Below are 24,987 nucleotides of genomic sequence, written 5' to 3' on the forward strand. Positions count from 1 at the left end.
ATTCATTTTTTTTTCTTCTTTTTACAAAAAAATTTAACTTTAGGGCCCTATAACTTTTTAACCGTTTAGCCAATTTTAAATTTTTTAGCTTGCTTTTGTAGATATTTTTATTGGCTATCTTTGTCCTAAACAAACTTTTCATCAAAGTAGTCATTTTTATGATACTTTTCACCAAAAACTGCCAAAATATGCCTTAAAACTTGATTTATTCATGCAAAATTGGAGTTTTTGACGATTATTCGCAATTTTTACTCGTAACCAGATACTTAGCCTCATATTTAGGGATATGGAACACATTGGAGGGTTTTTTTTTCAAATTTTTTTTCTCGCATTTCGAACATGAAAATATTTTTTGATTCAGAACACTCCAAAAACTGAAGTTTAAGGCTTCCATATGATAATCGAGAATATTTTTTTTCACTTTGAGCCCGAAACTAAGCATGAAAACTATTAAAATTTTCTTTACTATTACTTTAGAGCTTTTAGTAGAACTTGTTACTTCAGACTCTAGTTTAATTTAAAAACACTTCACTAATACTTTACTTTTGCAAAAGAAAATAAAAAATGAATAACTCTTTTAAAGAAAAACTAGAAAGGACGAGCAAATTCCTTTTAATTCTACTACTGTGTGTAGAATTAAAAGGAATTTGCTCGTCCTTTCTAGTTTTTCTTTAAAAGAGTTATTCATTTTTTATTTTCTTTTGCAAAAGTAAAGTATTAGTGAAGTGTTTTAAAATTAAACTAGAGTCTGAATTAAAATTTTGCCAAAATTCTGATTTTTCCAATAAAATACGTGTTTCTGAATGGTTTTTGGTATTTATCTATTTTGAAACGTTTTTTTAAAGGTACACTTTATTCACAGCATTCTTAGGCAACAAAAATATCTACAAAAGCAAGCTAAAAAATTTAAAATTGGTCAAACGGTTAAAAAGTTTTAGGACTCTAAAGTTAAAAATTTTTGTAAAAAGAAGAAAAAAATGAATTAAATCTTCAAAAACTCATATTTTGCGTGACTTTGGAAAAAAATGATGTTCTACGAGTTTATTCGAAATTTAATTTGTGAGAAATTCATAAAAAAAGATAGCAAATTGGTTGAAAATTATGGCACTTGAAGTGGAAACACCTTTTTATTACTCGAAAATTCGACTTTGAAGCGATTGCGCGACCTCTAAATCTCAATATTTTTGGCTTAAACTCAGAGGTTTCTCTTTTTGTGTCATTTGAATCCAAAAGAGCTTACGAATTCCAGGTTTCAACAACTTTTGAAAAATAAGCCGCAGCCTACTGTACATTGACTAATTCTAAAAGATCTCTAATTACTCCTGGATCATAGACGCAATCGTCTTATGGTGAAACTTAATCAATCGCTAATTAAGTTAAAACAAAGGCTGGTCCATTTCGGACGCAGACAAAAACTTAATTTGATTTTGTGAAGAAATTCAAATTCTGTGCTCGATTCGAACTCATGACCATAATATGCGAGGGATGTGAGCCGATATTCAAATTCGAACAATCGAAACGATCTATCAAACTAATGACAATCGTTCAATCTTGTTTGGTATATCAAAACAACTTCTACTTTTCATCTTACTAGGAAAAATGTGAAAATTTTATTGCTTTCGAAGGAAATCGTGACACGGTTTTCGATCATTCTAATGTTTCTAACGCTTGTTCTCGTTTGTTTATTTTTAGTTTGTTGCTGAAGCGTTGGATCCTGACGAGTTTGAAGATTGATATGGTTCGCACAGAAAACGAATGGTCAAGTTTATCCGAGGATTATTGCTGAATCTCTTCGCCTTTGTAATAGCCAAGATTCATCCATATGCAAATTAAGCAGGTTTAAGATGAGATGCATGCCAAATGTCTGAGATTGTATCTTTGCTTTCCAGACTCGTGAGCATCTTTGAGATTCTTTTCTACAATAACGTAGATTTTCTCGAACAACTTCCTTTGGGTGTCGGAACGTTGCTCAAGGGTTTGATCCGGATCGGCTGGTGGGTTCTTATGATCGAATCCTTTTACAAACAGTTCGTGACCGTGTGTGATGAAAAAGGGAGTCATCTTAGTCACAGAATGAACTGAGGAATTTAAAATAGTTTCTATTTCTGATAGTTTAGAATCCCACAATCGTTGGTCTTCTTTTACCCGCTCAACGGGGTTCGCTTGACAGTGGTACTTGGCGTTAAGCCAGTGCCGAATATTGAAGCGTTCAAGAAGAAGCTTGAATTCTTTCGATAGAAAGCACGAGGCGTTGTCCGTTATGATTACTTCAGGTGTAGAATTCCTGAAGAACCACTGATCGCGAACGATTGTGCATAATGAGGCACTGTCGATCTTGCGCACAGGAATTAGCATGATCCACTTACTGAAAAGATCTAATATGACCAGAATATGTTGGTGTCCTTTCTTGCTACGTGGTAAGGGACCAATGAAATCTATCGCTATTATCTGCCACGGGTGCTTCGTGATTCTTTGGTCACCCATAAGAGGGACAACAGGCACGGAAGCACCTTTGACTTCCTTACAAGTCGTACAATTTTGTATGTACTCGCGAACTTCGTTGGCAAGTCCTGGCCAGAACTAACGTTGTCTTATCCGATCAATGCATTGTCTACTCCAAGATGCATTGACCCGTCGTGGTTTTCACGAATAATGTTTTCCCGATCTAAGGCAGGTGGAACATATTTCCACTCATACCGATGATCGTAGGGTAGGTTCGGAGTTGAAACGAACTTAAAAAGATTTCCATCTTCAATTCGATAGTCCACATTGTCATCAGGGTTATTTTTGACCTCTTCTAAGATTTTATCGTACCAAGCTGACGTGGAACGAGTCGTAACCACTCCTACGCTTCTGGAAAGAGCATCTGGGACGATGTTGTCCCTTCCCTTCCTATGTTGAATGGTCATGTCGTATTGCTGCAAGGTTAAACACCACCTACTACAGCGGGAAGCGGTTTTCCACTTTGTGGTCATAATATGTAATAGGGCTGACGAGTCCGTTATTAAGGTAAAGTGGGCGCCTTCGACATACCCGCGGAATGCTTCGATGGCTAATAAAGCCGCTAGCGTCTCCTTCTCGCACGCATGATAGTTGCGTTGCGGGGTGGTTAACTTATGCGAAAAATAGGCTATTACTCGCTCAGAGCCATCTTGCTCTTGGGTAAGAATACCGGCTGCAGCACCCACGTTTCTTTTACATATACTAACATTGGTGTTATGATCATAAGGCAAAGTACACCAAAGGGCAGATTTTATGGTGGAAACTTCTTCGAAGGTTACAAATTCCACTAGGGATTGCTCCAATAATTCCATCTGGAATTATTCAAAGAATTTCTGCTCGAATGTCTTCCAGAAAATCTTTCAGAAATTTTCACTAGAGATTATTCAAAAATTAATCCAGGAATTGCTCTAAATGTTGTTCCACAAATTCCGATTCTTGCCTCAATAGTTCGTCTTGAAGTTACTGCACACATGGATTTCTTCAGAATTTTTACCCAGGGATTCCTACAGAAATTCTTCCAGGATTCCTCATGGGGTTTCTCCAGAAATTCCCGGGAATCCCTTCTGTGATTCTTCTAGGAACAATTTCCGGGAGTATTTTAAAAACGCCTACAAACACTCTTGTTGGGATTCCTTCATGAATTTCTCCTGGAGTTTTTTTAGAATCTTCCCCAGGAAAGGTTTTGGGATTCCCTAGGAATTCCTCTTGGCATTGCTTCCGAGATTCCGATTGCTTTTTTTTTTTCAGGAATTCCTTAAGTGATCCCTCTAGGAACTGCTTCCAAGAGTTCCTCTACCTACTCTTTTTAGGATTCCTTCAAGATATCCTTAAGAATTTCAGTGATTTCTTAAATTCTTCCTCCTGCGGTTTCTTCAGAACCTCCTTCTGGAATTTCTTCAGAAATTGATCCTTGGATTTCTTCCTAGGATTCCTCCAGAAATTTCTTGAGAGATTTATCCAGAAACTTCTTCAATAATTCTTCTAGGAATTCTCTTTGAATTCCTTCAGGGATTCGTCTGAAGGGGGGATTCATCCAGGAATTCCTCTAAAAATGTCTCTTGAGATTCCGCTAGGAATTCCACCAGGGATTCCTCCAGGAATTCTTCCAAGGATTTCTCCAGGAACTCATGCAGGGATTCTTCCTTAAAGTTCTCCATCAATTTTTGAAGACAATCCTCTAGAAACCCTCCATAGATTTTACTAAATATCCCTCCAGGGATTCCTCATGGAATTTATGCAGGGATTCCTACAGGAGTTCCTCTGGAGATTCCTCAATGACTCCTCCAGGAATTCTTCCAAAGATTCCTCCAGGTTCCTCTACAGATGCCTCAAAGAATTCCTCTTGATTGCACTAGAGATTCCTCCAGGAATTCTCCCAGGAATTCTTTCAAGGATTCCTACAGCAATTCTTCAAGAGATTCTACCTGAAGATTCTTCTTGAAGAAAATCCTCCAGACATTCTACCAGGGATTTCTTTACAGATTCCTTCAGGGATTGCTGCAGGAGTTACTCTGGAGATTTGGCAAGGAATTTCTCTAGGAATTCTTACAGGAATATCTTCATGAATTTCTCCAGGGGTTCCTCCAGACATTCCTGCAGGAGTTATTCTAAGGAATTCTCTGGGGATTGCTCTAGGAATCCCTCCAGGAATTCTTTAAGGAATACCTCTTGGCTTCCTCCAGGCATTCCTCCAGGATTTCATTCAGGGACCCCTCCAGGAATACCACTAAGAATTCCACTAGAAATTACCCCAGGAGTTCCTGCAGAAATTCCTCCAGGAATTCCTTCAGAAATATGTAAATACGTATATTTCTCCAGGAAATTCTCCTCCCGGAGTTAATACTGGCATTATGCCAAGAATTCCTTCAGGGATTCCTGCATGAATTCCTCCTGAGATTCCTGTAGGAATTCCTTCAAGGATCTTCAGGAACTCCCTAGAAAATCCTCCAGGGATTTCTTAAGAAGTTCCCTCAAGAATTCCGTCAGGCATTCCTCTAGGATTTCATCCAGGCATTTCTCCAGGGAGTCCTTCAGGAAATCCACCAAGAATATTTTCACGAATCAAAACAAGAATTTCTCCAAGAATTGATCCAGGTATTCTCCAGAAATTCCTAAGGAATTTCTCCAGGAATTTCTAAAGAGATTTCTTTCAGAAATTCTTTCAAGAATTTCTTCAGTGATTCCTTCAGGAATTTTTCCAGGCTTTCTTTCGGAATCTATAAAAAATGACCGCTGGTTTATGGACAGCCCCTTATTAGGCTAGCAGTTAGAACTGAACGCTTGAAATTCAAAAAAGTACGTCCTACATACTGCAATAGTATGATTTCTTGACACATTTCTACAATTCTGAAAGTCAGGAAATACTTGGGCCATACGTTCGATACCAAATTCACCGATCACATCGCGTCTAGGTGTTTCCCAAATAGACCACCATTTCCCCTGGCTAAAATACAAGCCATTGTTCACTACTCTTTACGAGGCTACTCTCGAACCTTATCCCGGTGAGCTTAATCTCGGCTTCTTGCCCTCTTGACAACCACTCACCGTCTTCCCGACACCGACTGTATCCAAAAGACGCTTCCTTGGTGGCTGGCTGGCGATAAAAATGTTTAAAAGGATTGCTTTCCATGCGGGCGAAAAGGCAAAAGGTTCGTTCCGTCGTGTCATTCGTGGTTGTTGTTTGTTGCTCCAATCCGAATGGAAACCGTGGCGTATACGACACAAGAGGGCAGGGTGAAAAATTGGCACTTCCTAGAGCAGTTGTAGCGATGTAAGGCTGAGATTCCATGCTCAAGGCCCCCCAGGGCGGATATAGATTCTCCGAATGACACCGCGCGCCACCGACCGACCGCCACGGCCTTAACCACCCATCATCCAACTTGTTCTCTTTACACAACCCGGCCATCCAAGCGTATTGACATGGGTCGGTTGCGAAAACAGCCAACATCCACCGACGACAACAACGAAAGCGAGACCAGGCGGCTACACGTTGAGGGTGTTTTTAATCTAGCCCAAAGGGTCGTAAGATTGAGCACAGACTACATCTGATTCGTAACCCGGAGAGTTTGACCTTTTCATCCGTTGCGTTGTTGGTGGCCGAGCCGGGCGTATGCCAAAAAGATGCCGTTTAGTAGTTGTAAAATGCTTTGATGTTGGTATTTTTGCTGGTGGCGGTGCTGCGGGACTTGTAAGCTACAGGAGCACAATTTATCCTTTTGCAGTTTGAACGAGATTTAGTGGCGGGTTGTTGTCGTCGAGCGGATTCTGACTGAAGAGAATCGTTAAGGCAGCAAACCGTCCTGTTGGGATGCCGGTTGCGAATTTAAATTGGTTTAAAATTGGAACTAGGTCTTATCTGGGTGACGGGAGTGCGATCTGGGAAATGGAATATTTTTCTTTTAGGAAAAAGCTAAAACTTTCAATAGAGGTAGAAACGACCGGTAAAACCGTAAACGATTATTTGCCATCGTAGGATGGCTTTTCGCTACTATTCACACTTGATCACTGTAGAATAAATGATTCATTCACCAAAAAACTTTGATAACTCCTTTGATAGCATAACTCATATGCTATAGCAGTTAAGATTGTTTTAAGACATTATAATCAGTGCTGTCATGGTAAAATCAGACCTGGTTGCTGATACACGCAAATGTAAATAACTTTAATGTGCGCCTGATTAAAACTTAATTTCGCCACGAATTCCTCCTGTAGTTCTTTCAGGAATTCCTCCAAGTATTCTCATGGAATCTTCTGCAGGACATTCTGATGAAATTTCTTGAATGATTTATCTAGGAACTAGTTCATGGGATTCCTCGTAAATTTCTCCTGAGATTCCTTCGGGAATTCTTAGAGAAATTCTTTTCAATGATTGTTACAGAAGTTGGTGCAGGTTTTTCTTTAAGATTTCTCCAGAAATGTAATTAAAAATTTCTCTTGAAACTCGTTTAGTAGATTCTCCAGGATGGTGATGATAAAACTGGGCGTATTATTGAAATACCTGTTAGTGATGATGATGATGATGATGATTGTGTACCCACCATCAGCGCAAGGATTACCTATGGCTGCAGAGTCATACCGGAACGGAATGATCTACCTGATGGTTTGTTGTAGCAGGGTAAGCTAAATTCACTGGAGACCTTCGGAAAACAACATGATAATTGTTATCTCGTGACAAAGTCTGGCCACCCCACGAACATTTGCCCGGAAACCAGTTCATTTAACTTCCTTAGGCTACCCCTCCGAAATCCCCATATATGTCATGTTCAAATATAAAAAGTAATAATAAGGAACGAACTCACCGGGTAATCCTGACCAGCTGGTTTTCTATGTTTGGCTTTGGTCTCAGCATGCAAACGGTCCAACCATATTAAATGTGCACTCGTTCACACCACTCGCTGGTTCTCCGATCGTCCATCGAAGAATCCCATTTTGCATTTCCTTCTCGATCATGGTCTTTATCTCAGTATTCGTAAAGAACCACCGGTCTTATGAGCGTCCTACTTGCATGATACATTTGTTGCGGGTGATGCGTTCACCATCAGTTCAACCTTTGTTGCTTCATGTTTCAGGCGAGTGTTTAAGTCAACGTTTTTTGCAATTTCATGTTATTGAAATACCTGTTAGTAAACAGAAAATCGGGTCTAGTACTGTTCCTTTCTTAGTGGAATAAACAGGAACATTACTTAACCCGATTTTCTTTTTACTTAGATTTTTTTTTCAAAAGAGATTCAGAAATTCTTTCGGAGGTTATTTTGGAAATTATTCCAGAATTTTCTCTTAAGAAATCCAAATATTTTTGCCTTTCTCGTGCACAAAGTGTACTGGAAAGGCAAAACTGGAGTTCACTCCAAAAATGACTTTTCAATTGAAGGCCCAGAGGGCCAATCAACGCAGCTCGACGAATTGAGGTGATGTCTGTGTGTATGTGTGTGTACAAAATAAACTCACGTCACATTTTGGTAGTAAACCTCAACTGATTTTAATGACCGATGGTTCATTCGACGCTGAATCTGGTCCCATTGTTTTCTATTGAAAATGATTCGGATCGGTCCAGCCGTTTCGGAGTTATTGTCATTTAGGTGTTCCGGACCGGTACCCCAGGAAGGGGCCAGACATGAAAATGCCACAAACCCATGCATGCGACACATCAAACTACGGCATTTTCGATAACCTGATGATCGGTAAGCAGGAAAATAGTCTCAATCTAGGTCTCAGTCTACATCTGTACCGGTAGTATTCCGGAACCGGTTCCGGATGTCCCGTCGGAAGTGGTCAAATATAAATGTGAACCAAACACATCAAATCGCGGCCCTTTCGATAACCTGATAAACGGTATGCAGGAAAATAGTTTCAGACCATATTTGAACCGGTTGTGTTCTGGAATCGGTTCCGGGTGTCCCGATAGAAGTGGTCAAATAGAAAAGTGTACCAAACCCATGCATGCGATAAATCAAACCGCGGCATTCTCGATAACCTGATGAACGGTTAACAGGAAAATAGTCTCAGTCTATATCTGAACCGGTAGTGTTCTGCAACCGGTTCCAGGTGTCTCGCTAGAAGTGGCCAAATATATAAGTGAACCAAACCCTTGCATGGGACACATCAAATGGCGGGTTTTACGATTACGATTATATGATTATATGATTTACGAAAATTGGCTCAGACAACATTTGAAACTATCGGTAGTTTTCCGGAACCGGTTCCGGGCATCCTGATGGAAGTGGTCAAATCTGAAAGTGATCCAAACCCATGCATAGGACATCTCAAATCACGGCTTTTTAAGTAACGTGATAAATAGTTAACAAGAAAATAGTCACAGAACATATAAGGGATAACCGGTAGTGATCCGGAACCGATTCCGGGGGTCCCTTCGAAAGTGAGAAAATATACATTTGGTTCCCATGTATCACACCCATGCATGCGACACATTTAATCAAGACTTTTTGACAAGCTGATGCCCAGTTATCAAGCACGTATGCTCAGACCACATTCAAGACTACCGGTTGTGTCCTGGATAAAATTGTGGCTTTTTGATAACCTGATGAACAACTAGCGAGCTCAGGCCACATTGTAGACAAAATGAAAAATTTCCTTTTTTTTTTGCATTTTTCTCATAAGATGGTTAAATTCTAGATTAATCGTGTGACCAAGGAAAATAGAAAAAACTATCACCACTAGGTGGATTAATCTGTTTTTTTTTTTCAGAAACACTTACAGAAATTATTGTTGGAGTTTCTCCAGAGGTTCCTCCAGGTATTACCCATACATTCAGAGATTCTTCCCTCATTTCATTAGAAATTCCTCTAGAAAATTATCAAGAAATAGACCATTCCCGTCAAATTTTTTTATGTGCTCTACGGCTTTCCGACAATTTATTGAGCAAACTTGCCCAAAGAACCCATATGTTTTGAAGCCTCTAACTATTGAAAAACAATGAAAAACCTGCGAAGTAGCACTTTTCCCCACAGTCTCCTATTTATTATTTCACCCCAATTTCCATGAAACCCCTTTCTCCGCTATGGTGCGACCGCAGCGATGTGGTGAGTTTCTACTCCAGCGAACCGTCAACGTGACTGTCAAACGTTTGGTTTGGTTTGCTACTCTTCGTCGGTGTTGCTCCGGCCAAGCTTTTGTAAAATCGGTTCCGAAAGTTCGAAATCGCACTGAAATCGAATAGTCCCGCGGATTCCTCAACGCGGAAAGTGTAACCACTCAACGACCACACTGAACTCTTGGGCCATGGGAGTATTTTGCAGCTGCTGAAAGGCTACTAACAGCTAGTGAATGGGAAGTATCCAAGAAAGTATCTCCGGAGACATTTAGATTTATTCAACGACCTCTCCATTCAAGGATCGGTATATTCGCCTCACTTCATTCATATTCACTCCTCTTTGCTGAAGCGAATCGAGAAAGATGCAGCAAACGAATAGTCATGATCAAACATGCAACCCCATCACCAGTGGGAAGCGATGCGCAAATTGGTCGGCATGGATATTCGTTGCCATTCGTCGCAGTTTGGATCGCACGCGAATGAATGTATGGCGAATGGTAAAGAATGCTGGTGAGCGATCGAAGCGGCTATTATCATAACTAGAAGAGAATTTTTGCATGTAATGCATGCATTTTTAGTGTATTGTTGTTGAAATGCTAGATTAGCAAAGAAAATAATAAACATTTTTTGGAAACATCAAAAATTCGTATGCACAATATCACTCACGAATCGCATCACCGCTCGATCGCTTGCGATGCGAATGTGGACGAATGAGTAATTTCCAAGTGTGGCTTCCCACCGTTCGCCGGAGTTTGCTGTCGTCGCTGATAAGCAAGCACGCAAACTAAAGCGACAACCGTTCGCTGCTGACTGTCTTCGCATGTAGAAGAAGATGAAAAGTCGAAATCAGGAACCCTGTCTCCATTTCGGAAGTACAGGTTGTACAGGCTGCGTTATTCCGAAGCAAGGTGGTGTTGCTGTCAGCTGTGTTGGGGTGTCATTGCGGCGATGGTGATGTACAACATTGGAGTGGTGTTTCGCTGATCCGTTGGTTCGTGTTCGGGAATCGGAAACGGCATCCTGCACCAACAGAACATGCTATCGCCTTTTTTGAAGCAAAGTCGATGTTGCCGCTGACTGCGAATCCGGTTTTAGTGCGCGATCCGGATATATCAGTGTGTACGAACTGTGCCGCAAGTTCCGGAAACCTGCGAAAGCTTCATTTGAGCAAATTTGTCCCGGTACCTCCGAGGCGTAAATTAGTCCAAACAGAAAGAACCCTAGCAGAAATCGACCGTGTTGTGGCACAGTAGTTGACAGATCTCCTACGTGACGCCTCTGGTGGTCCTGATGAATACCAAACCACCGGAAAAGAACTTTCCGATATGTCATTCCGGAACCGATTATCCCGAACGCCCTTCTCTGGAAGAAGCTACAGAATCAAATGGTGGAAATGGTTCCTACTGGTGCTGCCGGTAAGTCAGAACAGAAGTTTGAATTTATGTTGAGAATTTATGTTAGGTACACTTTTTTTGTGAGGATTTTCGTTTTCCTGAACCCTTTCTCTACCCTTTGTTTGTGGATGGGTTCTTGTTCATGATCCACGTTGATTTTTTTTTGTGGGAAGGAGAGGGTTGGTGGGGTGTATTTGGCCAAAATTCGGTTTGCGTTGTTTATGAACGGTCCTTTTACTTAAATGTGTGATAATTTAAAAATGCTTAGCTACAGTTAGTTCCATTTTGTATTTATAATTCTGAATTTTTTTATTTATAATTCCAGCCAAAGCAGACCTTAGCTGCCGACCGAATCTAAACAAGCATGCCACCGAAGGTCAATATTGTGATGCTTTGTTGTGATGAACCGGTTAGGCACGAAGCTTCTGATCGGCATGAATTGGAGCATTATTCATTGGTTTTATTACATGCCCTGCCTTGCCAATCCTTCCGGCTTGGCTACCTTCAGGATGCAGGGTTCACCGTACATGGCAGCTTGCTCGTAGTTCACCCTTCGCAGTCACACACACACCGCCAAAGATCATCGGACACGGTTATTGTAATTGCAATTGTTTTTTTTAGTCCTGGTCGACCCGGGTCGAGCACAGTTAGCCCAGCTAGGTAAAGAAATATGATAGGACGGGTCAAGATGAGGATCCCTCAGTTTTATTACTTGTGGGTACAATGAATGCTGTTAAAAACAACTTCACAATCCTCTAAAATAAACTTCATATAGTTAATACCCTCGGCAAAAATATATTTGAAACTCCCAACAAATATTTGTATTAAGATTTATTTGATTTCAGTCATTTACCTATGGTAAGGCAAGATGAGCACAACTGATGCGAATATAGAAATCATTTTGAAAACATTGTAATGCGCATTCGCAGTCAAGGGAAGAAAAGTACTCCAAAACGGAGAGTGGCAAGAATTTTTTCACCAACGCTGATGGCCTGAACGGGCTACTATATTATCACCTAGATTTTTGAGAATTTCTTTCAAACAAAAATGGTTTTGTACATGTTATTATGTATATAGGGGTAGGCGGGGCAATATGGACACCCTAAGGTTTTTGCCAACTTCACCTGGCAAGATGTCAAAAAAGTTTAGTTTTTTGATACATGTATCCTTTTAAAGTCTATTGAGCATCTATTGCATAAGAATGCTCACGAAGAAAAATGATTTATCCACTTCAAAAAATGTTATGAAAAAAGTTAGTTTTTCATGACCGTCTTCAAGCATACGAAGCGGAATGTACACCCCCATGGGGCAATATGGACACTATGAGACTTTTCATACATTATTTACACTTATAAAGTCATTTCATTACAAAACAACTATTATGGATGAATAATACGCCGACAGTAGTTTATTTTTGTTCAGTTAATTTAAATTCTGGCTGTTTTAGATAAAACTTCGTTTTTGTCGGCATGTACAGCGGTGCCTAGAACAACTATTTTCCACTGCTGTCGTTTTTGACCAATTTGTTTCTCCCTATGTCTACTATAGTGAACTTTCAACCGAAAACATACTGAAATCGAAGAGTTTGGTTGGTTTGTGATTTAGGTTATATTTTCCCCTTGCCGCTTCTTTCAAAAAGGTGAGTGTCCATTTTGCCCCGGCAGCAGAAGATATTTCCAAACTTGATTTTTGATATAATAAAGAAGAAAATATAAACATGTTAAGCATGTAGATACAGCAAAACTACTTGCATGTGTTCTAGAAATATCAGGTTTTAATCGACCTGCAATAAATTAATCACTAAATCTTATTTTAGATGGTGTGAAAATTATAATTTCCTTGCACAAACAACGGAGGACGCAACTTTTTCGTGTAAAATCAAGTATAATTTTAATTTTGAATGTTTCTTTCCTGAAACTACGTTTTAGACAATTGGACTATATTCTCCATTCATTAAAAGTTCAAAAAAGTTCGCATATTGCAAAATATTGAGGGTGTCCATTCTGCCCCGGGTGTCCATATTGCCCCGCCTACCCCTAATCATTGAGTTGTCCAAAAAATGTCTCACGAAACCTAATGCAAGCCTATCCATATACGTGAGAACAAAAGATGTTTACAAAGTTCTTACAGATAGATTAACACGGGAAATCTGAACACAAACCACTACCACACAGGAATTTGGATTGGTCAATTACCGTAATGCGTTGACACCTCGTCTAGCCTTATAAAAGGTTTACTTAGAGCTTCCTCTGCAAATAACCATTTTGCATGTGTACATCGTGTGGCAGGCACGAAGATATTCGACGCCCAAGGACATCCAGAAAATTTACATTTCGAATAGTTCCTGGACCAACTGGGAATCAAACCCGTCACCCTCAGCAAGATCTTACTGAATACCATGCGCTTATCGCCTCGGCTATATGGTATACCTAATTACCTGAAAATTATTAGTACTTTTTCTGGGATTTAAGAAAGAAGTAACGAACTTCAAAACTTAAAGGAAAAGTTTCTGATTTGGAAATAGTTATGTGAAGAGTCATCTCGCAACTTGGGAGGACACCCTGATAAAAATTTCCAATAAAATCACCATAAACTACCATTGAATAATGATTAATTTGACTATTCAACAACAAATTATATTGTGTACGTATTTTCCTGCTGAAAATGGTGTATTGGAACTACAATACGTGTACAATAAAATCAATGGCACAAGAGATTTCAATAATAAAAACACCATAAGTTGAATGTTAGTTGACTTAATTTTTTTCCAGAAAATTTGGATTTTTTTATGGTAAAGATACATAACAACCCCCATTTTCTATTGTAAAAGTGACATTTACAATACATGCTATGGTGGAAAACCATAAGATCTGTTGTTACTCTATCGTTTTAAACAATTGAATTAATGGTAAGTACCATTCAATTCAGCGTGTTGTAACAATCCATTCTGTTGTATCTCTATGATCTTTTTTATCAGGGCATGGTGAACCTACTCAGCCATGACAATATATGAGTACATAGCCTCTTCACCGTGAAAATGGATCACGGTGACACATTGAGAATCCGTGGTGAAAACGTGCATGGAAAAACAACATGGTACATATATGCTTAGAACGGCAGTATTATTCTTGGGATTTTAGAAAAGTTACCAACTATAAATCATACATCTTTGGTACAAACAAATACCTCCTATGAACTGTCTAAGTTCAAAGTTTACCAAAAAATGACAAATTATGAAACTAAACAAGCTAAGCATCACCTTGCAGCTTCCGAGGACAGAGTGTTTTATTTTATATCAATTCTCTGTACATGTTAGTTTTTTTTTTTCATAAACCTGTGGTGATATTCTTGATGTATTAAAAAATCTTTTTCATAGCCCTGTTGTGTTTTCGGATTTCCTTCGGAATGCTTGGAGGAATCCCTGGTGATTGGCTGGAGGAATCCCTGGTGAGAATCGCTGGAGGATTCCCCGGGTGGGATTGGCTGGAGGAATCCCGGTGCGAATACCTGAAGGATTCCCCGGTGGGAATGGCGGGAATATCAGGAGGAATCCTCGGTGGGGATCGCTGGTGAATTCTCCGTTGAGAATACCTGGGTGAATCCCCGGTGAGAATACCTGGAGGAATCTCTGGCGGAAATATCAGAATGAATCACGGTGGAACCACTGGTGGAATCCCCGGCGGAACATCAGAAGGAGGGATCCGCGGTGAGAATGCCTGGTAGAATCCCTGGCGGGAATATCAGAAGGAATCCACAGTGGGAATCGCTGAAAGGATTCCCCGGTGGGACGTTGGGAATGGCTGGATGAATCCCGGGCGGAAACATTAGGAGGAATCCCGTCGGAAATCGCTGGAGGAATCCGCGATGAGAAATCTTGGAGGAATCCCTAACGGGAATATTATGAGGAATCCCCGGTGAGAATCGCTGGAGAAATCCCTGGTGGGATTGGCTGGAAGATTCCCCGATAGGAAAGCCTGAAGGAAACCCCGGTGAAAATACCTGGAGAATTCGCCGGTAGGCATGGCGGAAGGAATCCCTGGCGGAAACATCAGGAGGAATCCCCGATGAGAATGCCTGAAGGAATCCCCGGTGAAAATATCTGGAGGATTCCCCGGTGGGAATGGTTGGAATATCAGGAGGAATCCCCGCTGGAAATGCCTGGAAGAACTCCCGGTGGGAATCACTGGAGGAATCCCTGGTGTTAATATTAGGATGAATCCCCGCTGGGAATCGCTGAAGTAATCCCCGCTGGTAATGCCTTGAACATTCCCCGGTGGGAATGGCTGGAGAAATCCATAGCGGGAATACCATGAAAAATCCCCGGTGGAAATGGCTGAAGCAAGAGGAAAAGTTGAATGAAATTTTAAAAAAAATGTCAATACTGACTTTTTATTACCAATATAGACACAGTTTCCCTGGACAACCCTTCCTATTCTGAATTTGCACTTGCTATTGGGCCGCTGCCGCTGACTGAACGTGTTAGGGCAGGCAGGTTCTGGACTTGGTTTTGGATGCTGATTTGCTGCAGGCCAACGAGGTCAACCGGGGTGCCTCTTTGTTTTTTGCGTTTCAGCTTGAACTTGGACTCTCTTCTAACCGCACCTTGTCCTTCTCCGCCATCTCTTCGTAATTGAGCTTGACTTCCGCATCCTTGTCAAACCAGTTTCGGCCCAGCTTCTCCGCTCTCTACTGCAAGTTTTGTCCGCTCTACTCCAAATCCAGTGATCGCAATGAATGTATTTCGCATCTCAGGGTACGTAGTTGTGCATCTCGGCGAATATGACTTGCGACTTGTTCGTTTATTGTCCTGCACGGGCTTGTTATTTATTTAGTTCCATACTGCACCGTTTGTTGATCCGGCGACGAGACCATATGGCATCCTTCTGTGTTCCATAAGCACCACAACGTTTTGATATACCTGAAATATAGTTCATTCTGTCATATAATAGTCATTCTCTTATAGTACTAGGTACTTACAAAACAATCGAAATTCGATGTGCAAAATAAGTAGACACTCGACCACTTCCAGCACATCCTGCAGAGTTCGGCCCGCGGGATCACCGACAGTGCCAGCAACTGGAAGTTATGGTTCGTGGTAGAGAGAGCCTGTCTTCCGCATAGGCGTGGTTGTTTTTCGCCTTTTCCAAGACCACCAATCCATTTTCCAACGATTTCTGCCACGGCTAGTTGACCAGGACCACCCGTTTACTCGGACAAAGCCCGGTTGAAGTCCAATCCGATTTTTCTACTGCTTCTGTTCCTTCTGATGAAATTCCGCGCAGTTTGACATTCATGAGTGTAAACAAAAAAAGGGGTCCCAGACGTTGCTAATTTTCTGAGGTGAAAAAAAAATGATCACCATTCCAAGGTTGCCAAAAACAGCCAAAAATTACTTCGCATGGTGATTTTTATTTCAAAATGTGGTGAATTTCTCAAATTTTAAAAATTTGTATGAAAATCAGGAGTGCATATAAAAAAAATCTGAAAGCGGTAATAGTCATCAAAAACACGTGTCTTTCGAAGAAAAATATAAAAAAGGGGGGTTAGGTCAGACGGGAATAGTCTATTCATTCATGGGTTTCTTAAGAAGTTCCATCATGTATTCCTCCAGGGATTACTTGGTATTTATTTAGACCTAAGATCTCTTGAGAGAATTTTCAAGAATAATTGCAGAAATTTGTTTGGCGATGCTTTAGAAATTTTTTCAAGCAATCTCTCAGTAATCCCTGCAGAAACTTCAGACTCGATTCTTTCCCATTTTTACCTGCAGTGGGTTCTCTAGTTCTTCCAAATTATTCATTATTTTTCTTTTTATTTTCTTCAGCGTTTTTTGTGAAATAATCTTTTCAGAAATTGAATAGGAAAGTATTTCTAAGTATTTCTGCGGTGGTATCTTCGGAAATTTGTTCTATTATTCCCTCAAAAAAATCTTCACGGATCTTTCAGTAATTTATTAAGGTTGTTTTTTTTCATAAATTCTACCAGAATTTCTCGATATTCATGTAGACATTTGTGAGGTATTCTTACAGGACCCCCTCCCCCCCCCCCCCCCCACGGAAATGTTTCAATGCATTTTTCCTCGGAATTACTCCCGGAATTACTGAATAACTTCAAAAATTGCTGTTGTTCAGAAACCGATCTTAAAACAACTTTTCTTTAGGAATTACTTCAGACAACTTTCCAGTGATTTGTTTGATAATTCCTTAAGGCATTCTTCAAGTATTTTTATGAAATTTCTGGAAGAACTTATGAAAAAATTCCAGGAGGAATACCTGAAACAGATTCTGGATGGATCTTCCAAGGCACCCCAGGAGATATTTTCAATTTATCCACAGAAACAATTTCTAAAAAAAAAACCTAGAATACATTTCTGAGGGAATCCCTGAAAGAATTTCTCAAGAAATTGTTGGAGGAACCCTAGAAAGAATTTCCGAAGAAATCTCTGTAAGATTGTTGAAGAAATTTCTAGAGTATTTTCTAAAAACCTTCATCCAAGGTTGCGACCATTCATTTGGAAAGATTTACATTCATTTGCTATGATCTCAGTTCAGAAGCATGCTATCGAAAAACAATGTATGGATGAATTTAACCTTGTAATTGTATCTGAAAGTTTGCCGAATAACATTGGGGTCGCAAACGTACACCAAAGTCGTGAGCGAGCTGTGAAGGCAACTTTCCACAGCGTGAATGTAATTTACATTCACCGGATTCAGGGGCGTAACGAAAGCGTTACGGAGGAGTTTTCGGGAGTTTCGGAGCATCTCAGGTGCGTTACATGGGGTCCGAAGCAGTTTTAGGGGAATTTTGGAGGCATTTCAGGAAATTTCAGAGCATTTCCTGTGGGATCCAGAGGCGTTACGGAAGCGGTTCGGAGGAGTTTTAGGGAGTTTCTGAGCGTCTCAGGTGCGTAACATGGGGTCCGAGAGGGTTTTAGGGGGATCTTTGAGGCGTTTCAGGAAGTTGCAGAGGATTTTCAGGGCCTGAAATGCCATTTTTATTTAAAGATGTTCTTGAAACCCCCTGATACGACCCTGACCTGAAATACCTCGAAAAGCCTCTGTAATGCTGTCATACGCCCCTAAAATTTCTCGGAACTTCCTTAAAATGCTCCTGAAACCCCTGAATTCTCTGAAATTACTCTAAAATGCCGTAAAACACCCCTCAAATCCCTTGTAACGCCTTTAAAAGGCTCCAGCGATTTCCTAAGTACCTTAAAACGTGCCTGAAAGCCCCTAGAAATCTATTGAATTTTCCGTACTCCCATGAAAACGCCATCAAAACCTGACAAAACACCCTTAAAAGGCACCCCAAATCCCCTGAAATAACCCCCTGAAACGCTTCTGAAGCCCCTTGGAACCCTCTTTCCTGGGTTCTGGGAACTTTATGGAAACCCCCTTAGCTCCACCTCAAATGCCCAGGAGCAAGACCTGTTCTTACGAACTAGATTCCCTCATTAAAGCCCAAACTAAATTTTTGCACAAATTTCCCTCATTTTATGCCTTTTTTAATGTATGCACCCCCAGCCATGTGCATAAATTGAGGTTTTACTGTATAATCCCTGTAGAAATATCAGAAATGTGTCATGAACGAATCTCCAGAGGAATATCTAAATCAATTCCGGGAAAATTGGGGTTTTATATGTTGAAAAATATACTGATTTCTGAACGAAAGAGCACCTTTTACTGAGCCTATATGATTTATTTTTTCTCATTTTAAGAACTTTGTTTTAATTTCTAAAATCAACTTCAAAGAGATTTTTGAAGATATTACTTATTGAATCCTTGGAAGAACTGCTGGAGGATTTACTGAAAGAAACCATAGTAGATGAGGTTCAACTTCCTGTAGTAAATTCTGAAGGAATTTTGGAGAAATTTTGCAAGGAATCCATAGAAGATTTGTTGAAAGAATTCTTGAACAAACATATAGAAGAATCCTATAAAGAATTTCTCAAGGAGTCTTCAGTGAAGCATCGAAGGGAATCCCTCGAAGGATTTCTGAAGAAAAGTTTGAGCGAATTTCTGCAGATTTTCTAGATACATTCTTGGAGGAACTTCTGGAGGGATCTCTCAAAGAATTATTAAAGAATAACTTAATGATTTCTGTAGAAATTCGTGGTGAAATTACTAAGGAAATCCATGTAAGACTTTCAAAAAGCCGGGGCCCCTAGCGTAGTGGCTAGACGTTCACTTCATAAGTGGACAGACACGCCAATTTGGTCAAATTATTGGGGGGGGCAAAGCCTGATTTTTCGGATTTTTTGTATGGGAAAATCGAAAAATCATTAAAAATTCGCAAATATTGGGGGGGCAAAACCATGCTTGCCCCCCCCTAAGTTGGCGCCTATGTAAGTGGATGGTCATGGGTTCGATCCCAGCCCCCCCAACTAACAATCACTCATTTAACAGGCACCATTATGACGAATTAATTCAGCATAATGTTGAATAACATTTGAATTATTTTCACGTACAACCTATATTCGGGTTTTGTTCACACAAATTTGGAGAAGTTGTAAAGCATCATGTTGTGCACCAACTTATTTTTTGTTGTTCAAAGCGTTTTACAAATGTACAAGATAGTTGTTATTCAGCTTTGGCTAAAATGACTGAAAATAAATAAAAGGCAAAAATGTTGACCTCTCACGAGAGTAATTATTTGCTCTCATGTTGAGAACACCTATTATGAAATAAGAATTACATATAAAATTACCTAAATCCGGATTAGATCTCGAGACCTGTCGATTGCCAGCCGCATGCCTTCCTATCTGCGCCATCCTAGAGATGGTGAGATGCAGCACCCAAAGCAAAACATAATCTTCCCATGACTCAACAATGATCACCCCTGAACTTGTGTTCAGCAGTGGTGAATTAGCATAGCACGTGGTAATCAACTGAACAACGCCTTATACTTCAACAGCTGTTCAGCTCAAAACACGTGTTTTCCATTCTGATTTCGCTGTTAGTATTTTTAACGCACGGTGAGAAAACTTGTATCGAATGCGGCCAAAAAGTGTTGGTCCTTTTTGAAGATATTGTTTTCAGACGAATTAATCGTGATATGAATATGTTTTTATTTTTATTATTAAATATCGATCTTTAAAATGTATGACAATATGTGGTGCGGTATGGTCTTGGACATGGTGCAGTCACAGCATCTGTTCAGGTAATGTACTCATGCTCAGTCGAAGATCCGTCAAGCATTTTTTTATTTATGCTTTTGTCATGGAATCTTGATATTATGTTCAATAAATAGTGCATAAAGATGTTTAGAGATACTTGAAAAATGTGTCGATTTCTGAATGCTGTTTGATTATCTAGGTGAATGTGGGAACAATATTCAATAAACACGACGGGACTGCAATGTGAAATGCATCGATCCAAGCATCTAGTACAATCGAACTGCTGCGGAAAATAAAAAAAAAATATAATAATCAAGGTACAAGTTCTCCTTGTTACAGACTAATCATAATAAATAAATGCCTCATTTTTACGTTGATTACGTCTTTTGGCACTCAATGTTAAACTACATAATTCTATTCTGTTTGTTTTATTTTATGTGATTCGTTTAAAATTTTGGTTCCTCAATAACTTGGTAGTCTAAACAGTTTTAGCCATAATTTATCCCATAATCCGAACAAAGTTCCGAGTCAAACTATGACGGGCTGAAGGCGTTTATTTGACAAGTGAAAAGCACATTGTTCAGGAGCATATGCTTATCGATGCATCAGCTTAATAAGATGCAGACAAATGTTTTGTTAAACTCCTTTGTTAAGGAATCAATGCTTGTCGAATAAATTTCATGTTAAACTTTTCAAAAGTGTTTTGATTTATCATTGTTGATACCGATGAGGAAAGTCGAACATTGACTATTTTCTCAATTGAAAAATCATTTAAACAGTAATGTGTAGAGCATAATTTTAGTTCAGCTATCATTACCATTATTAAGCAACAATTCAGCAAGCTTGCTTGTTTGTGACTTGCAATTGTTGGTTGGGCCGGCACTTGCAATTTTTCGTCAGTTGCTCTTCCCCCCGAGAGGAGCTGACACCTGACCCTCTTCTGAACATATGCTCTAACGGACCCGGAAACTTGGACATCGGCTAACGGCAACTCATAATGGACCCCCAATCGGACTGGAAATGGCACAAAAGCAACACAGCAACATCGTGCTCATCATTCTACCATGGACAGGGTAGAAAAGTGACAGCAGCGCAAAGGCTACCAGTTTGAATTAGAATTAGTGGAGTTAGAATAGAATACATTTAGGCGCTGTACAAAGTGTAAGTACAACCGCCAATTGGAATCGCTCACGCAGAGCCCTAGTGGACAAAATAGCTGTAAATTATGTTAAGTGGTTGAAGAATAAAAAAAAACTTTCAAAAATAATCTCTCGAGATATTTCGTAGGAATAGCTAGTGACATATCCAAATCAATCCTTGTAAAAAGCTAAAGGAATTCCGACCAAAATCGAGTTGGAAATGATTTGCTAAATCGTCTCCCACCCAAGGAGTCCAATTCCACAGCATGTATGTAAATGGGAAGTTATATTCTTTCTAACGAGCGCTTTAACAGCGTAAACGCTTTCCCTCTCTAATTGTGCACGATTTAAATTACCTAATCAGAAGAGATTGCTCTCTGGCAGGTTGACTGGAACAAACACCCAACAACCACCGTTAAATCATTCCCCTCGCTTAATTCCCCCCTGCCGCAAACCTCACGTTCCATTTCCTTACGTTCAACCCAAGCCGAGCTCAAGTTTTGCACGCCGATTGTGGTTTTCATCTGAAACATTTCTCCATTGCGATGCTGTCGCCCCCGCATCCCATCCCAGCAACGCGTGCTCACTTTTCCTAATAACCATTGTGTGTACGTTGTACTCAACGCCCAAGGAAAAAAACAAATTTTTCACCGTTATTACATCGGCAGAGCCTCCACGGTTGGTCGGTCGGTCGATTGTGGTGGTGCGACAACGACGACAACCAACGACGTGGATATTATTAGTTATTACCGAGCGCGATTTTCGCTTTCGTTTTTCTTTTTTTTTCTCGTTCGGATAAGAGGAAATTGTCGGCTGTGGCTTGTAGGTAGATTCGCACTTTTTTGTGAAACGATCAGAGGATTGGATTTGGAAGGTACAAAAGGTTTTATGACAATTGAAATACAGGAGCAGCAATAAATAAAATATATTATCTCGATAAATACAAAATTTTATTCTTGACCGTTCTAATTCTTCATACGTTTCCAGATGTTTTCCATGAGGTGCTTTTTATTTCTGTTTCTTCAGGAAATAAAAAAAAGCTCTGGTAGGAATAAAATCACTTCAGTTAAATTGAAATAGAACAGTTGAAGAATTTGTTTGGGTCCATGCAACTTCTATGTTCGTAAATAACATATCTTAATTAGAGAAAAAAAACAGTAATTTATAATAATCTGCTGGCACCGAAACAGCGAAAATGAAAACAAAAATCCCTGTTTAAACGGAATATTCGGAAAGATTCGATACACTACCTACTACACTACAAGAACTGATTTTTATTCATCTTCATCTTCAGTTCTTGACGTTACGTCCCTACTAGAACAAAGCATGCTTTCTAGTTTAGTGTTCTATGAGAACTTCCACAGTTGTTAACAGATAGTTTCCTCTGCCATGCTACATGTAGTGTATATCGTGTGGCAGGCTCGAGGATACTCTAAGCCCGAAAAAATCAACAAAAAATACGAATATTCAACTGTTTTCAACTCCACTAAACACTTTTAGTATGACAGATTGATTGGAGAACATTTAAAAATTTAAATTGTTGCGATCAAAACGATCAATTATGATTATACACATGTCACTATACTATACAAGAACACCAATTGATATTTTATTGAAATACCTTGAGTCGTATTTCGGTACACTCAATCGAAATAAGATCATGCATAATCGTTTATTTAGACGAAGAAAATCGGCGAAACCATAGACATTTTTCGAGAAATCGTAAATCATGTTGGATGGAATCGCAGTAGCCGGATATATGTTTCGATATGGCCTCCACTTTAGTAAGTATATGCCTATTTCGTGCATTGAATACGGTTTCTTTGTTATATGTGTGACTATTTCAGTTGCAATTTCGATATAGCAACCAAATTGCTGGCTGGGAAGTGATGATTGCAATCGCTTGTTGCCAACAGACCACGGAGTTCACTGCATCTGCACAAGTTCAAGCGGATGTCGGAGTGTGTTACGTCTTAGATATCAATATCCCACACGCTCGCGGCATACCTTTGAAATGATGAGCGTGAGCGAATTCTTGTTCCCACTTTTCGAACCCTCTAGCGAATTTTTTATCTCACCAAAACAAGTGGTAAACGAATCTTTCCAAAACGTTGCTAATTCCAAAACAAATAGCATGTCTTCAGATGTTTCACGCAGAAAAATGACGTTCTAAACAGTAAGACGATGGTTGAATTATTATGTTTCCAGTTCAAAACCGAATTAGCGACATTTTTTCTTTGACTTCCGCTGCTTTTGCCTTGCGTTGGACACAATGTCGGAAGTGGGGCGCTGTATAGAGCACCAGGTGTACAATACAGCGCCCCACTTCCGACATTATGTTTAACGCAGGGCAAAGGCAGCGGAAGTCAAAGAAAAAATGTCGCTAATTCGGTTTTGAACTGGAAACATAATAACGTTGTTGAAATATGCATTCTCGAGCTACATATCGCTCAACCAATACGAATGTATGCTTGTTTGCAAGTAACATACATGTCTCAAAAGTCGCGACTGCACAGGTTTTTGGTTGCACATGAGTAAATGTAAAGTTATTTTAGTATTGGGTAAGAGTTACCAAATTTGTTGTAGCTTCTGTGTCTAAAAGCCTGTACTGTCGCGATTCCTCTCTAGCATGTGTGCTACTTATGTTAGCTCCCGAAGAATATTTTGAAAAAGAGTCGCTTCCAACTATTGTACTTTTTTGTATTTTTTCTCATTAGTGGAAGCTTTCCCTCAGCTGTCATTATGTTCAGCTATTGACACCATTAACCATCTTGTATCAACTTTTCGAACCCTCTAAGCAGAATACCCTCTTCGAATGAGTGTAATCAGTTTCGTACCTTTTAATTCCGCACTTGCTTATCCTTTGACAGATACGCGTATTTCGACTACCACTTGTAATCTTACAAGTAAGATTACAAGTGGTAGTCGAAATACGCGTATCTGTCAAAAGATATGCAATTAGGGCGGGATTAAAAGGTACGAAACTGATTACACTCATTCGAAGACCATTAACCATCCAATTTTCAGTTAATACTTACTGTTCAGTATTCATTGTTGCTTGGGTACTGAACAAGCGCCTATTAAGTCTTAAACCAGCTTTTCAAAGAACTTCAAATAAGCTGAAAGTTAGATAAAATCGCCGAAATTAGATGTTTAGGTGCTGAATAAAGGAGTGTACCTCTTGTGCCCAGTTTTATTCATATGAAGGCTGCTTTAAAATAGTTGGGATTCATCATCCTGGGATATCATGGCTAACAGTGTCAGGAAAAATACCGTAAAACTGGTTTTCGTGAATGACTCTCGTGTGAGGTGATTGTTAATATTTTTTTTCCAGTGGCGTCCACATGGAGGTATCAAGGGATATCCCAGCACATCTCTATGTTCGACATTTCCGGACACGTATCTTCTATGATGGACTAAAAAAAAACAAATGCTTCTCCTATAAATCAGAAGGACATGGAAAATCAAACTGGTTATTATCGAATCTCGGTTATTATCGAATTTTCTTGTACCTCGGATTTTTCTTCGAAAATTATTAGTAGTCGGGCTATACATTCATTTCATTTCAAATACATTTTATATAGGATGTGTTTTTGGCTAAAACAGTATTAGTTGAATTAAAGTATGGAAAATACCAAAAAACTTGGCTAAATCAAATATTCCCCGATGGAATGTTTTCAAACTATCCATCCATACAATTCAGCCGGATCTCTGACATTCTATGAAGAAAAATCCGAGGTACGTGAAAGTTCGATGATATCCGAAATGTTGATAGACCACAGTGGT

General features: G+C 39.7%; 1 protein-coding gene and 1 long non-coding RNA gene across 3 annotated transcripts in view; both read right to left on the reverse strand.

Annotated features, from left to right (window-relative positions):
* Nucleotides 1–24,987, reverse strand: part of LOC109622846 (glutamate receptor 1) — a 634,036-nt gene that overhangs the window by 600,637 nt on the left and 8,412 nt on the right. The gene's annotated exons all lie outside the window — the stretch shown is intronic.
* Nucleotides 15,307–16,454, reverse strand: LOC134287449 (uncharacterized). Its single transcript, XR_009997312.1, has 2 exons — nt 15,925–16,454; nt 15,307–15,865 (listed from the first exon to the last, which is right to left on the reverse strand). It is a non-coding gene; the product is annotated as an uncharacterized LOC134287449 (long non-coding RNA).

This window comes from Aedes albopictus, chromosome 2 (assembly GCF_035046485.1).
Source record: "Aedes albopictus strain Foshan chromosome 2, AalbF5, whole genome shotgun sequence".
Lineage (NCBI taxonomy): Eukaryota > Metazoa > Arthropoda > Insecta > Diptera > Culicidae > Aedes > Aedes albopictus.